A 15,872-nucleotide genomic window follows, 5' to 3' on the forward strand; every position below is an offset into this window, starting at 1 on the left:
TACTTCATTGACGAGATATTTGATGGCACACTTTGCCAATCACACATGAGGAGGCTGGGAGATACCATTTAGTTGTCTTGGTGTTTCATCAACTTCCTTTAGAATCTAGATCATTAGATTCCCTTCTAGCAACTTCTTTTGAACAAGATTCACTATATTTTCAAAACATTACTTTCAATCGCATGAAAAGCCAAAAAGAAACTAGACCACTAAATTCATAGCCAACAATGGGAGTGGCCTAGTAGAGGATATTTTAATGATTTCCATTTCTTTTCAAGTTCCCCAAGGAATTTGTCTTTCACATAAAATTGTACCCACTTATTTCATCAAACCCTTATCTAGAGTGAAGACTAGAACATTTGAAACAAATATACATGGGATGTTGTTTTTGAATAAACTATGAGTATTTGCCTCAAGATAGTTTGTGCCCATAGCCTCCTTTATTACACTCATTGTCCTAGATTGTATGATAAAAATGTTTCCGGCCCTTTACTTTGTGATGAGTATTACGAATGTTATCTTCTACTTGGTGGCATAGACATGGAAGCACAACTCCATGATAAGGGGGAGATGATAAAGCTATGGAATGAAAATAAGATACTAAGAACTTTAGCAATGAGAAAGTTGAAACAATGCCATGTTGCATGTTGTGAAGGAGGCACTTTTGTTGCATAAGCCAAATATGGGAGGTGGTGGAAATCATGATGTATCCTAATATTTGAGTACAACAAACAAAAAAGAAGCATGACTCAAATAATTATTTTGTTATCTTAGCATTGGCCCAAAAGGCGATGATGAACATTTATCATATTTTGTCGCAATATATTCTCAAGCCATTCCACTTATCCATGGACCTTTTCGCTATTAGAGACTCTAGAGAATCAATACTAAGAATTTGCCAAATGATCTGTAACACCATTTGCCTCATGGTAATGGCCATTGAAAGAATTGAAAACAAGAGGATCCAATATCAGTGAAATTTCTCAGAATATATTATTGAGTTTCCAACATTGAGAACCTTCATTTCCAATAGCATAGCACATCACCATGGAGTCTATTTGGAGTCTATAGGAATGTGAAGATATTTGGTTCTTGCTTGAAGAGAAATTTGTAGGCCTAAAACCAACACGCTTGCTTCTACCCCATTATTTGTTCCCCATTACAATTTTTTGGAAATTGAACTATTGAGGCCCATCGAGGGCTTCTCAACAATGCAGCCTATTCTATAAACTCTTTGATGATTTAGTCTAGAGTTTCCATCACAATTCAGATTGAAGGCGGTGGAATCCATTTTATATCATCCCCTTTTGAAGAACCCAATTGAGCTCCATAGGGCTCTGGAATGGTAGAGAACTTCAAATGAGTTCAACAAGTTAGGAGCCCCTTGTCCCAAGGAGACAACACAACCTCTTACAATAACTTATATCTGATCTCAAGAGAAGAACCTCAATCCCTAAGCTTGTTCTCAAAGGAGACACCTTGAATGGGAGAAAACTTCAAATATATACAACATTGACTTGCTTCTAAATCTAGACAGTACAACCTCTAAAAATCTGATATCTAATCTCAGGAGAACAATCTCAATCCCTAAAGCTTGGTCTCGAAAGATTTTATGTTTTCATTCTTTCCAAATGTGTCCAGACAATAGATTTGGGTTAGAGGGTTGGTCAATTGTGAAATAATTTTTAGAAGTGTATCTATCAAAGCCTCAAACTATCTTAATGTAGCACATAGCTATGGCCAACTTTACAGAGCAAAGGGAAAGCAAATGAAAGTACGACTGATTAAGAATCTCAGAGTCAAAAGACACCTTGAAGGTTAAGCAGTACATATTGCACAAATTTGATGCCTTCTGAGAATCTTTTGATGCCTGACAGTCCACAGGAGAGCCCTTATTTTTGGAAGACAATCTTTGATCCAGCATAGATCAGTTGGCTAAGAATGTCAAAATTTGAATTTAAGAGGCAAGATATCCTATTTTAGCTGACTTGTTCCCTGAGTCAGCACAAGCCCATCATATAATGTCATCATCCAGTCCACAAATAGTCTTGCAGCCTCTTAAATCTTTTGCGAGCCTTAGTTGCTGGTAGTGGTTCTTGAACAAGGAAGATCTTTCAAACTTCCTCACTCAAAATTCTGATCCCATTTGTAAATTTGCTGGACACATAGTTGCAAACATTCTTACATCAAGGTATGGAGAGGATATCTCTTTTTTTTCAGATTCTCAATATTTAGTATTTACCAAAGTTTGGAGGTCATTCTAGGAATCTTACCAAAATATTTGTCATTGGGCCATTCATAATCTCACATGTTAAATGATTTTTGAACTCTATACATGAGAGCGTCTAGGGGATTTGAAATGGTGAGGGTGTGAGTTAGAATCAAGATATTTTTTGAAGAATAGAACAACATTTTGCCAAACTTAATGAGTGCAAGCTTTTTCCCAAGCAGCCCAAGGGAATTTTCTTTTCTGTCTTTGGTTCCTTCTGACTTAAAAAACCCCATTATCATATCTATACTTCTAATGATATTTGACAAAGCTTTGAGGGTGGACATTATGATTAGATACAGAGGAAGAGCAGCTAAAACAAAATGTCATTAGAAACCTGCCTGCCAATGGCAGTCATTTTCTTTCCAATGACCTGAGTTTAGCTTGAAAAGAATCACCGAGGTTGTTCCAAAGAGAAGCCTTCCTAGCACCCACAAAAAGTAGAAATGACAAAATATTTTGTTATGAAGCTTCACAATTTTGAATTCCATGATATCAACAATAGACCCTGAAGAATAGGATAAATATTGAAATGTAAAAATTTGGACTTGTTTTCGTTATTAAGCTGACCTGAGCTGGCTAGAGAATGAATAGAGAATTCCCTCGATTGTTTTGGCTTTCATCAGGGTTTATTTTTTGAAAAGAATAGTGTCATTAGTAAATTGTTAATATGTGATTGCATTGATTTTGTTGGCCACCAAAATGCCTTGCCTTGTTTTGATTCTGCTTCATGCACTTTTGATTCTGCCTGAGTGTTCACCATAATAACATACAGAAACAAAGAGAGGGGATGATCTTGTCTTAATCGTCTAGTAGGTTTATATAAACCAATTGGGCTCCATCAATCTTTTAGAACTAGAGATGCATTCGAAGATCCATTCCGACCATTTAATACAAAAACCAAATCACTCCAAAACTTTCCTGAAGAATCTCCTGTTTACTCTATCACAAGCTTGGAAATATGCAATTTTATTAATGCGTAGTTTGAATTATAGGTCATCATTGATTATATTGCTTCATATCTGATAACAGGACTTGCCAAGATGACTCTGCCATGGATAAAACTGCTATATATAGCCAATATGAGAAAAGGAGGGGTAACCTTCAAATGCTTCACCACTTACACAAGCAATAATTTTGTACACCATGTTACAAAAAAATAGGATTACCACAACCAAAAGATGACGGAGCAGATCTCTCTGTGATCAAAGCAGTGAATGTGCAATCAAAGGCACGAAGACTAGTTTAGTGAGGTTACTATTCCATATCTTCAATAAACATTTTCCTTCATTATATCCCTGAATTATTATTGAGAAAAGGGGAATCATTTGGACCAGGGGCCTATCCAGGAGCATTTGAAATAATGCCAATATTTTTTCTTCTGAGAAAGGCGTCATCGAATTGTAGTTACCAATAAGGGGATGTTGTTAAGCATTATATTCTATTCCCTTAATACAAGCTTCTCCACATCTTCAAAACTCTTCAAAAAATCCAATTGCTTCTTCCCTAATTTCCAAATGATTTGTTAAAGCTCTTCTGTCCCTAGAAGAAATATAAGCAATTCGACTGACAAATCTCTGATGTAGGGTTGAATTACGGAAAATTTGACATTTCTGTCCCTATATGTTAGCCATAGCTTGCTTGATTTTTGTCAGTGAAGATCTCTTTCCTCAGAATGATCTTAGACATTTTGGCAAGCAGGGATTACTCCAAGAGAATAGACGATTGATCCATTCTTGAAGAAAGCACAGTTTAATTTAGAATATTAATTCCATTTATTTTTAAAGGGGAAAATGCTTTGACTTGGAGTAATGAACCTGTGAGGTCACCAATGGGGGACCCCAATCCCCAAGCATAACACCCTAGCGAGCTTTGAACATTAATGGCAAAAAAAAAACACCTTAACAATCACACTATGTCCATATTGGTAAAAGTAATTCCAATTTCAATCTCAATAATTTACCAGATTTTGTTTTTTGTAGTTAACATTCCAATTCTGGAGGCAGCCTTTTAAATGAATAAGTTTCTAAGCAATTTTGAACATCTTTGTACCTTATAGGGGAGTTGGATCTGACCACCAAGAATTTATTGTTGTCCAAAATGTTTGGATCATGGAACCACATATTTTCAAATTAAATGGGCTCTTCTGTGGAGGGGAGTCACCATTGACATCGAGTGAAATTAGAAAATGTACTGATCCCAAAACTGATGAGTTGCTACTCTTCACTTTCCAATTTCTGTTCACCCAACTATGAGAGACAACAAAGGTATCCAAGTGTTTAGAAATGTTGCTAGAATCCAAATTTTTGTTTATTTAAATGTAGCGGCCTTTCTTTGGAATCACATCAACCAATGGCCATCTTCCCCAAAAAGCAACAAATGTAACTGAGATTGATTGGTGCTGGACAGCCCACCAAATTTATCACTCAAAGATAGAATGACTTTGAAGTCACTGCCTACAATAACTAATTTCTCTTCCATTGATTACGTAATTGTTCCAAGTATTTCTCGAAGTCCTATCGTTGAAAAGGAAAAACAAGGATTGAGGAATAGTTAGAGACTCTACGCAACTGCAATTGCTGACCAGATACTAGGACAACAATGTCAACATACTAGGGAGACCACAGGATCGTCCTGAACTGCTCTCAGCATTGACAGTTCATCTCCACTGTTTCCATTTCTCTAGTAAGGCCTCACCAAAATCTTTGGTAAGCTTAGTTTTCTGGATTAAAATGATCTTAGCTTCGCAATTTTATAGCTCTTTCCTGGCTTCACCAAGTCCCATTTGTTAGGGGCATTCAAGATTCTTTACATTCTTTGATAGTATGATTATTGCTCATGGGGAGGAAATTTCACCCTCTTGGATCTTAGACCAGAAAAACTGCTAAGTACCATTTGAATCCCAGTAATAGTTCACTCTTCTGTGACATCTTTCTCCGATTTAATTGTTTTCCTTTCTATTTCACAATTTGCATTGGTTTTTAGAGACTCAGATTAACAACTTATTATTTTTTCTCCCAAAAGATTGTTAACTCACCAGTTGATTGGTTCCTCTGATACCAAATTAATCTGATTCTGTAGGTGTTCATGTTTTTATCTCACTCTCCATGACCTCTTCTCTACTTAGCTTTCACTTGTCTGCACTGCAAATGTAATGTCCCCTTCCACATGACAAATGGGGAAGAATTTTCCTAGCCCTTCTCATTTGCGGGGTTAGTAAAATATTGAAAAATAAGAGGGATAAGTGAATAGTTATCAATTGAATACTAGCCCAAGAAGCTAAAGTTACTTGCAATATATCTAATTATTCATTATGATTATTGCTGGGGCCACAAGTTATAATTATATTACACCTAGCAAGTACCATAGTGATGATTAATAGATATTTTTCTAACTTTGGGAATTATGCTCAGCTGCCCTTGATGAATAATCTAGATAAATTGCATCGTTTTGAAATGGCCTGGATTTTTATAAAGAGGGTCGATGCTTTCAAAGGAACAAAGATTGGTCATTATTTTGTTTTCCTCTTCATCGAATATTGAGTCCCACTACCCTCAGTCTGCCACTGGATGATATCGCTGTATAAGTTGCCTGGACATAGCCCCAGTCAGTTATTAGCAGTCACAGAAATTAGCAAGAAAAATAATTTTATGGCAGGAGAGTCGTGGTGAAAGTCTGAAGCTTACAAAAGGTTTTAGGCCCTTTAAGGTATCTGCTATCGCTGGAGATTCCTAGAAGAAGGGTATTTCTGCACCTACCATCTGGAATACTAATCACAATGCAATCCAATCTAGGTGCGCTGCTGGCAGTAATGATTCTCATCACCATCAGCCCCTTTAACAGCGATCAACCTCATCCAGGGTGCCATTATTAATGGAGCTTTCGATTGGTAGGAACTGAGCACTAAAATTATTTGTAGATGTATATTTGTCTTGAAATTGAGTGCTTAAGAAAGTTGTTGGATTCGATCAGCATTTATATTGAAAACAAAACTTTCCATTATCTGTGATAAAATGGATTCCTTCTGCCTGTAGATAAGATGTTGGTTTTAAAATTAAAATTATTCTTTTGGTGAAATTAAGCTTTGTTTGTAGCTTATTTGGTTGAAAGATCTTATTTAGAATACTTTCAGTGGTATTAGAGCCACCATGCCTGCCAGCCTGTGAGGTACCTTCTGTGCATGTCTATCTGGAGGCATTCTAAATTTCTAATCACGTGCGTGTCAGATTTTATGGTTGCATGTTGCTTGTAAGCATTTGCATTTCAGTTTGAATCAGTTCTACGCACTCTAGAGGATCGGGATCACTTATATATTTCACCAGCAGTAGGGCTGACAACAGTGGGAAGAAGAAGAGAATCCCTGGTTTGATCAAGACAACATTGAGGAACAGAAAAATGATGGGTCTAATGGTCAATTAGACCATCAGGGTATTATGGCACAGATAGCCCAGTCGACCAATAGCAGCAACAGATGATGCAAATGTTTGTACAATCTCAGCAACTTCTTCGTATTGCAAATGGAAATCTGAGGGTTGAACAACTGCATGCACTAGATCAGATGGAGCTAGAAGTGATGCTGGGAATGAACATCATGTTAGGATAGCCTCTAATGCTGTTAAGCCTGTAGACACCTGGCCTGATTGACTTCTTAGACATTTCTTGCCAAGGCCAGTTGAATAAGTAGTGGTTGTGGAGGCAGAGGAAGAACTCACATCATTGAAAATGTTATGGTAGGAAATGATGAGTATAAAATGCTTCCAGCTGATGTCAGGCAACTAATGAACGAAAATCATTACATGAACTAGCGAAGGGATAAAGCTAGATTCCATAACGAGAGAGAAGAAAGGAGACCTAGGTGGCTCATCAGGCAAGGCATTCAACCTCAAGATTTCAAGGATGCTCAGAATAAGGTCTCTATGCCTATATTTGATGTAAATGGGAAGGTTAGTGCTAGGTCTTTGGTGTACGAACTTGATACATTCCTGTCACTTAAGCCTATGGAGGAAGACAAGACCATACATTTGCTAAAATGCATTTGGAGGGTATGGCATATGACTGGTGGTACCTGGGTTAGTGTCACAGAACCATGGTATAATACATTCGTTTTGACTAGGACATCAAAGTTTATTACAGGGACTTGGCTTAGTTGATGCAAGTGGGGCCATTGGAGACTTGCATTAATGAGTTTCTGGATATCCTTGGAGTCTTACATTAATGAGTTTCAGAAGATCATGGTCCCTCACATGCCGCAGGAGCGGGTCACAATGCTCTTTCAAGAAGGGTTAAGTGACAAATGCTCATAGGTCTAGTTCATTGGATGATGCTATTGGATTAATTTTAGATCTTGAGGTGACTCCATCTTTTGAGCTGCCAAATAAAGGTTTCAATCCATGGTAATCTGATAAGAGAAGTCTTAAACAATAAAAGAACATACCTTCCAAGTCTTAAACAATAAAAGAATGTACCTTCCAAAGCTGAACAGGAGTCAAGGAGTCAACTGAGGAGGAGAAAGTTATGTTTCTCTTGCAAAGAACTGTGGGAGCCGGGTCAGCGTTGCCTTGAAGGCAAAGTGCATTTGATTGAAGTTCATTTAGATAGTGAAGATCAAGAGGATTGAGGGGGTAGTAGTGACGAGGATGTTGCACAAGAAAGTCTGTCCCAATAGATAGAATTGGGGAATACTACAATCAGAGAGACTCTATGCATTGCTGTGTTATTTGGTGTTCCTCACAGCCGTCCTTTCTGGCTGAAGATTGTCCTTAGAGGACAATGGCTGGTGTGTTTAGTGAACAACAAAGCCACTCATAATTTAATTGATAAGAGAGTAGTGATTAAATGTGGACTTCAGGCTGAGTAGTTTCCTGAATTCAGCTTTATAGATGCTGGTGGATTCCCATTGAGCTGTACCGAAGTAAATCCACAACTAAATATTCAAATTGGAGACTACACACCAATGGGTGATTTTAATGAACTAGGATTGGGCAATGTCGATGCCATATTGTGACTTCACTGGTTGGAGTCACTTATGTTGAGGACTTAACAAATGCAGCTATAATTTATGATTGATGGTAAGAAAGTAGCACTTAAGGTGAGGGTCCTTGAGTGGTTTCACCTAGGAGGATGGAGGTACTATTTAAGCACAAAGATGTAGATAGGGCAGTGCAATTCTTTGTTTCTTGCCGACAGGCGTCTACCCAACAAACCAGAATACCATGTAGATATCGAGACAATGTTAGAGAAGCAAACAGTCTTTGGTGATATACCTCCTGGAAGTCCACTGGAGTGTGGTTTGAGCATGTCATTGAGTTGGAGGGCTCAAAGCCCATAATTACTACATCCTATTGATACTCGACCCAGCTTGAGTCTTTTTGTTTCATCCATATTTCTGGTGAAGAAGAGGATGGGATGATGTGCATGTGCATAGACTAAAAAGTATTTAAATAGAAAACTTAAAAACAAATATTGTAAACCCAGGATAAATGAGATACATGGGGCCATGTACTTTACTAAGATCGGTCTCCGCTTTGGATATCATTAGATAAAAGTCCGAGAGGACGACATTCATAACACAATCTTTTGTTGCCATTATGGATATCTTGAGTTTGTGGTCTTATCTTTACGTACGAATGCACTGACAACATTTCAGTCTTGCATGAATCACATATTTTGTGATTAGTTTTCTTCGATGATAACTTAATCTACAATAGGACTTGGAGTGATCATCTGCATCATTTGGATGTGGCATTGTGTATCATGGAGGCCTAGTCGCTTTATACGAAAGCTTCAAAGTGTGAGTTTGGGATGACAAAGCTACTATATCTTGGACATATCATTGGTGCATATGGTGTAAAATTTCAGTAGGAAGAGATATAAGTGAACCTAGATTGGCCATTGCTAAAGAACGTAACGGAGTTGAGAGGTTCTTTGGGGTCTTGTTCTTAACTTCTTTCTACATGAGGTTTGTTAAAGGCTTCTCATAGTGCATGTGCCCATTGACAGATTTAACCAAAGAGTTGGCATTCTTATGTTTTGAGGAGGTGCAAGTGACTTTTGACAAGTTCAAGGAAACTACAAGCTCATGCCTAGTACTAGCATTACTTCACAAAACTATTTGTCTAGTAATGTGATGCATCAGATTAGGGGAATATTGATGCAGAACAACACCTGATTGTGTTTGAAAGCAAAAAATTGAGGATCTAGATTTGTGGTCTAGACAGATTACAATAGTCTCGAGTACTTTTTGGAGTAGGACCTAAATGAGCAACAAGAAGATTTGGTAAGCAAAATCAACTTTGATGTTGAGTATGTAAAGGGAAAGAAGAATGTTGTTGCCAATGCTTTATCCATAAGACCAACACTGTGCTCCCTTACTGAGATTTCAGCTGATTAGAGATCTCAACTATTGTCAGAATTTGCGAAGAATACATTTGATTCAGATTGGGTTGATGGAAAAGTACAAGATGGTAGCTATTTAGTAATGGATGGTATTATGTATTACAAGAACAAAATCTATCTTGTACCAAATTCCAAGTTGAGGGCCAAGATTTTGAGAGCATTACGTAATGCACCTTTAGTAGGTCACCTAGATCACCTAATTTGCGAGAGCTTTTCCTAGAAGGGACTGAAAGATGATGCACTTCAACGTGCTATAGAGTGTTCAACTTGCTAACAAAACAAGTGAGAATACACTTTCCCTGTAGGCCTTCTACAATTGCTTCTGATACTTGAGCAGAAGTAGGAAGGGATATAAGTGGAGAATTTTATTATAGGTCTTCTGCGAGTTTTGGGGAAAGATTGGATCTTTGCAGTGGTGGACAGATGTACAAACAATTACTTTCCATTGCTATAGATTATTCTATTCAACACCTCTGGTTGTGGATTTATTTTTTAGAGAGGTGTTTAGGTTGCATGGACTTCCGAAGACCATAGTCAACAATTGGGACAAGAAAATTGTTAGTATGTTTGGGTAGGAGTTCTTCCAATTGGCAGGTAGAAAATTTACACCAAGCACCAGCTACTACCCTCAAATGGATGGAAAGGAAAAAGTTATTAATAAGTGGGTTGAGGGCTATCCTAGAAATTATGTTTCAGGATTGTAGCGTGCTAGGATTAGGTGGCTTTATTTAGTGAGTATTGCTACAATACCACCTATCACATGTCTATTGGCATGACACCTTTTGGAGCACTCTAAAAATATAGTGCATTACGATTCATGGACTTAGCATTTGATGATAGTAAGGTCCCTTATGAGGCAATTCAGAGCTATCATGATATTCTCAAAACACTAAAAGATGACATCAAGCATGCACAAAATCAACAAAAAATGGACGTAGGCAGGCATTTTGTTGCAAGAGCATTTCAGATTGGGGATTTAGTTTTTTGCGCTTGCTACCATACAAGCAGTTGACATTGAAGAGTAGTGGTGCAGAAAAGTTGAAGCAATTTTTTTATGGATCTTACAAAATTCTTAGGAGGATTGGCGAGGTTGCATATGAGATGGAGCTACTTGAAGGAAAGAAGATTCATAATGTTTTCCATGTATCTTGCTTGAAAAAGGAATTGGGTCAACATGCTGGTGCATCTCCATAGCTGCCACCTTTGGATGAAGAAGGAAAGATTGGTAGTAGTACTCAAAGTTGTTGCTGATTGGAGAGAGGAAGTTGAGAAATAAGGTGAACCAGGAATATCTGATAACATGGAAAGATTTACTAGTTGGGGATGCAATTTGGGAAGGAGAAGAAATTTTTCAACATCCCAAGTTGCAATTGTTTGAGGACCAGCAATCCTGGGAAGGGAGGATTGTGATGTCCCTTTCCATATGACAGCAATTGGGAGAGAATTTTCCTAGCCTTCTTCATTCACAGGGTTAGGAAAATATTGAATAAATAAGAGGGATACGTGAATAATTAAATATTAGCCCAAAAAGCTTGAGTTACAATATATTTAATTATTCATTACATCTAATGTTGGGGCTGTTGGTTCCCAAAACCACAGATTCGAATCCTACGAGTTTTGCCAACTTGATGTTGGGATATCCAATTGGTTATGGCCAACTTGACAGGATTGATCGATGCAATCCAAATCCCTTGCGCTTCTAGCTTTGCAAAACCAAGGCGGGTGTACCTAATCCTAAACAAAACACTTAAAGCCCAGGATGCTTATAGCAGATTTGTTAGAATGTGAATATAAAAAAAGCTTCCAAAATGGCAAGAATTATAGAAAGCTTTTAACTTGCAAATTATGAACTGAGAACAAAAGTAAATGATTGTATAAATGTGATAGTGTTTTAAATAAAGATTAATTATAGATTAATGCAACAAATGAATATATTAATTCTTCAAAGGCAAGATATGAAATAATTGCCAGTGTATGGATTGCGAATTATGAAAAATATAAAGACTAGTCTCGAAGGGCGATAGAGTCAGTATTATAAGTTTAAAACATACAATTTTATAAAATTCTACGCACATCAATTATAAACAATTTAGTAATCAAGATGCAACAGATCAAATATATGGACGCAATTTTAAAATAGTTTAGAATGTGTTCTTAACTCTTGTGGTTGGGAGACAAACTAGACATAGATTCAGAAACAATTAAATATATTATATTTCACAATATCTATGATGTTTGATTTTAAAATGCTATAATTGATCTTGTCCACTTACCTATCATATAAATTATTGATAAAATAAAAAATAATAATTATAAAGGACGAAACTATATAATATTTTAACTCTAAAGCTTCGTGCAAATAAAATAAAATAAATATTCTTACTTATCATGCCGGAACTAAAATTGCAATGGAGACGCTCCTTGCATATAAAATATTTATTCAATAATCCGGATTTCACGAGCTTAGTTCAAAAATTCATTCATATGTCAATGAAAGAATATAATACATCAAATGAGCATGTATAATATGATTTTTTTTGGAAAGTAGATATGAATATGAATCATATCTTCATTTGCTTTCAATCTCCTATTTATAGAGAATGATGGGTCATATGGTTATTTCCAAATGACACACCACTGTTCAAAAAAAAAAACTAATTGCTTGTTTACATAGCGTGAGCTTTTAATTTATAATTTGGTATTAATCTATAAGGGATTAAAGCCAACAGTACATGACCATTCTCATATATTCTGAATGGCAATAAAATCACGGGCAATGATATAGGTGGCCTTCGAATCTCTTCAGTTATTGGAATGCATAGATGTTGATCAAGATCTGGATTAAGGAACGATCATAACATGCTCGCAATATTCCACACTCCAGGTCCGCAAGAAATCCTTCAACCTACAACAAATACAGAATGTGTGTTAGGTATAAATCACTGGACAATGATTGGTGAAAAACAATGCTCCAGCGACTCCTCTCCAGCGAGCCTGTCCATTATCTAGTCTTTAGCATGTATATTGTATCGGGCTCTGAAAATTTCTCAGAAGTCTATCGCTCTTGCTATTCAAGTATTTGTTATACCTTGTAATACCTCAGACATCTCTGTTGCCGTATTTACCAATGAAGACTTCGGGTGACTCTCATATTCCAACCTTTCTATTCATTACTGCATCGTATACTTATTTCTGAAACCATCATTATTTTTAAAAATAAAATATGCAATCTATATTCCCCTCATTGTACATACATACCACTGCTGCTTCTATAATGGTCAATCTCTGTTCACTGCCCTGTTCACTCTTATTACACCAGTATTATCACTTCATTTAATTTAATCATGGACTCCAATATATATATAAGTATCCTTTGGTCATAAATTTTTGAACAATCTGAACCTGCAACCCTTAATCTCTCAATGGGTAAAAGTGAATGATATGTATATTTACATTGCTATCTTGTTATGATCAAAACGCTTCCTTGTTCCTGAATATTATCCAGTCATAATCAGTTCATGTCCTGAATATGTTTCGAGGTTCAATAAATTTCCTGAACAATAGTTCCAAAATGCACAGTACCACTGAAACTGAATAATGTAAGCGTGGCACACTTGAAGACGAGGATTCTCCCCTTGGCATGGCATTTGGGACTCTAGATTTTGCAAAAATTTAGAGTTCCATCAGGGGCCACACTTAAATTATAACTTTAATTATAATGTTGTTATATCTAGCAAGTACCATGGTGATAATTAATATATATGTTTTGAACTTTGGGAATAATGCCTGGCCGCCCGTCATGAATAATCTAGATAAATTGCAGCATTTTGCAATGGCCTGGGTTTTTATAGAGGGTTGATGTTTTCAAAGCAAGTTAGATTGGTCATTACTTTGTTTTTCTCTTCATTGAATACTGAGTTCTCTGCAACCTTCAGGCTAGCACAGGACAATAACCCTGTATAAGCTGCCTGGACATAGCCCCAGTCAATTATTGGCAGTCACAGAAATTGACAGGGGAGCGATTTTTTAGCAGGAGAGTCATGGTAAAATTATGAAGCTTACAAAAGGGTTTAGGCTATCTGCTATTGCTGGAGCTTCCTAGAAGGTTATTTCTGCACCCACCATCTGCAATTCTAATCACAACGCAATCCAATCTAGGCCTGCTGGTGGCAGCAACTATTCTTGTTGCCATCAGCCCCTTTTAACAGTGATCAACTCTATGTGCCAATATCAATGGAGCTTTTGATTGGTACAAACTGAGTACTAAAATTGTTAGTAGATGCATATTTGTCTTGAATTCGAGTGCTTAAAAAATTCATTTGATTTTATCAGCATTTATTTTGAAACAAAACTTTTTCATTATCTGTGATAAAATAGATTCCGTCTGCCTGTAGATAATATGTTGGTTTAAAATTATTCTTTTGGTGAATTTAAGCTTTGTGTGTAGCTTATTTGGTTGAAAGATCTTAAGAATATTTCAGCAAAAGAACATGCCGTAGAAGCCCACAGCACTGAAGAAGGCCACTTGTTAAGTTATTTACCCCCAATCAATCAATGTCAAAACAATTTAAGGGAATAATAGTTTGTCGATTAGTAAATATTGATAAGGAATGTCATTCATCCTCATCTTCTTGATGTAATAAATACAACTTTCCTTATCAGTCTATGCATCAATGGATGATGGGTCGTCTTATAATGTGCTTTGTTATTGTCTCTGTTTTGCATCCTTCTGACTGCAGCCCTTGACTCTGATGGACATACCTGACAGCAGCCCTCTCCGCTTTGCTTGACTATTGCAATCCTGGGGATTGCATTCAAACTCAAAGTGACTGCAATACATGTATGTTTAGATATAAGTTGAAAAAATAATAATAGACATTTGCACGAGATAACTAGAACTGTATTGCAACAGCTGCTAGGTTTCCATATTGTTATGATCTCCTATCTTAGGGCCCACATTCGATGCAACTGCAACCCCTAACCCGTTTATAGACAGCTCAAATATAAATATTATACATTTAAGGTTCTTCTCAGGTAAATGGAACTGCATTATAACATTAGGTTTCCATGTTGCTATCTCAATCTTGGGGCTTGCATTGTATGTGACTGCAACACTAATTTATAATAGCTCAAACATAAATAGTAGACATTTGAATGCTCTCATCAGGTAAGTAGAACTGTACTGTAACAGCTAGGTTTCTATATAGGCTTCTTGATGGTTTCATAGGTTTCCATTTGGGTTCCCAAATGACACCAAAATTTTAAATCCATATTTGGATCAAACAGTAGGTTTGTGGTTGCTTGAAAAGATGAATTCCCATCTAAAGAGCAATATTTTTGCTTACTAGAGCAAGTGTGATGGAGATACAGATTTCCTAGATATTTGAAATTTAACCAAGAAATCCAAGCTCTGTAAATATTTTTGAGCATTTTATGGTATTTCTAGTGTTAATGTGTCTGAACGCAATACCAATTCAATATATAAGTTTAACAAGCGGCAGAGCCACATGAAAGTGGATTTATGGCCTAAAAATTGTTATACGGTATTCCTTGTGTTTATGCATCTGAAAGCAATGCTAATTTATTGTATAGGTTTAACAAGCAGTGGAGCCACATGAAGTGGATTATTTAGATTGTTTTAGTGGTTTTTTCTTTTATATATTTTATTTATATATTTGTAGTTCGTGTGTTTATTTCTTTGGTGTTCTTCTGTGTATATTTGCTTGCTTATTGTTTTATTTTTATTGGGATCCTTTATTAATTTTTGTTCCTACTTCTGAGTTGGTTGAAGGTCTTGTATACCTTATTTTTTGTCTTCCTCCTCTATCCTTTCCGTTCTCCCTTCTTTTTAGTAGGTGCTAAGCCTGCAATTTATCATATCATTTTTCTCTTTGGCTTATCTGCATCCTGATAATGGATCACCTAGTGTGATTTGGAATATTGATGGAAAAAAATTGCTACACAATCAAATCCAAAAATGATATAGCACTCTAATGGATTGTAGAAATTTGTAGTCCTAATATATACGTAGTTGTCCCTCCAAGATGATATAGTATCAATCAAAAGGACATGCCCAGTGGATTTCATGATCTTGCCCTAACACCGACTAGCTCCTCTTCACATGGCTGACAAAGCTGGAGAAATGGAGCTCTTCATTTCCTCTCCATTATACTGCCTACTTCATCTTGATTTCATCTTTGTTTTAGCC

At 36.6% G+C, this 15,872-nt stretch overlaps 1 protein-coding gene across 3 annotated transcripts in view; it reads left to right on the forward strand.

Moving 5' to 3' along the window:
* Nucleotides 1-15,872, forward strand: part of LOC149530970 (uncharacterized) — a 39,561-nt gene that overhangs the window by 21,159 nt on the left and 2,530 nt on the right. The gene's annotated exons all lie outside the window — the stretch shown is intronic.

The sequence above is a fragment of the Cupressus sempervirens genome, chromosome 11 (assembly GCF_028749045.1).
Source record: "Cupressus sempervirens isolate cs-2001-9-10 chromosome 11, ASM2874904v1, whole genome shotgun sequence".
NCBI classification, from domain to species: Eukaryota; Viridiplantae; Streptophyta; class Pinopsida; order Cupressales; family Cupressaceae; genus Cupressus; species Cupressus sempervirens.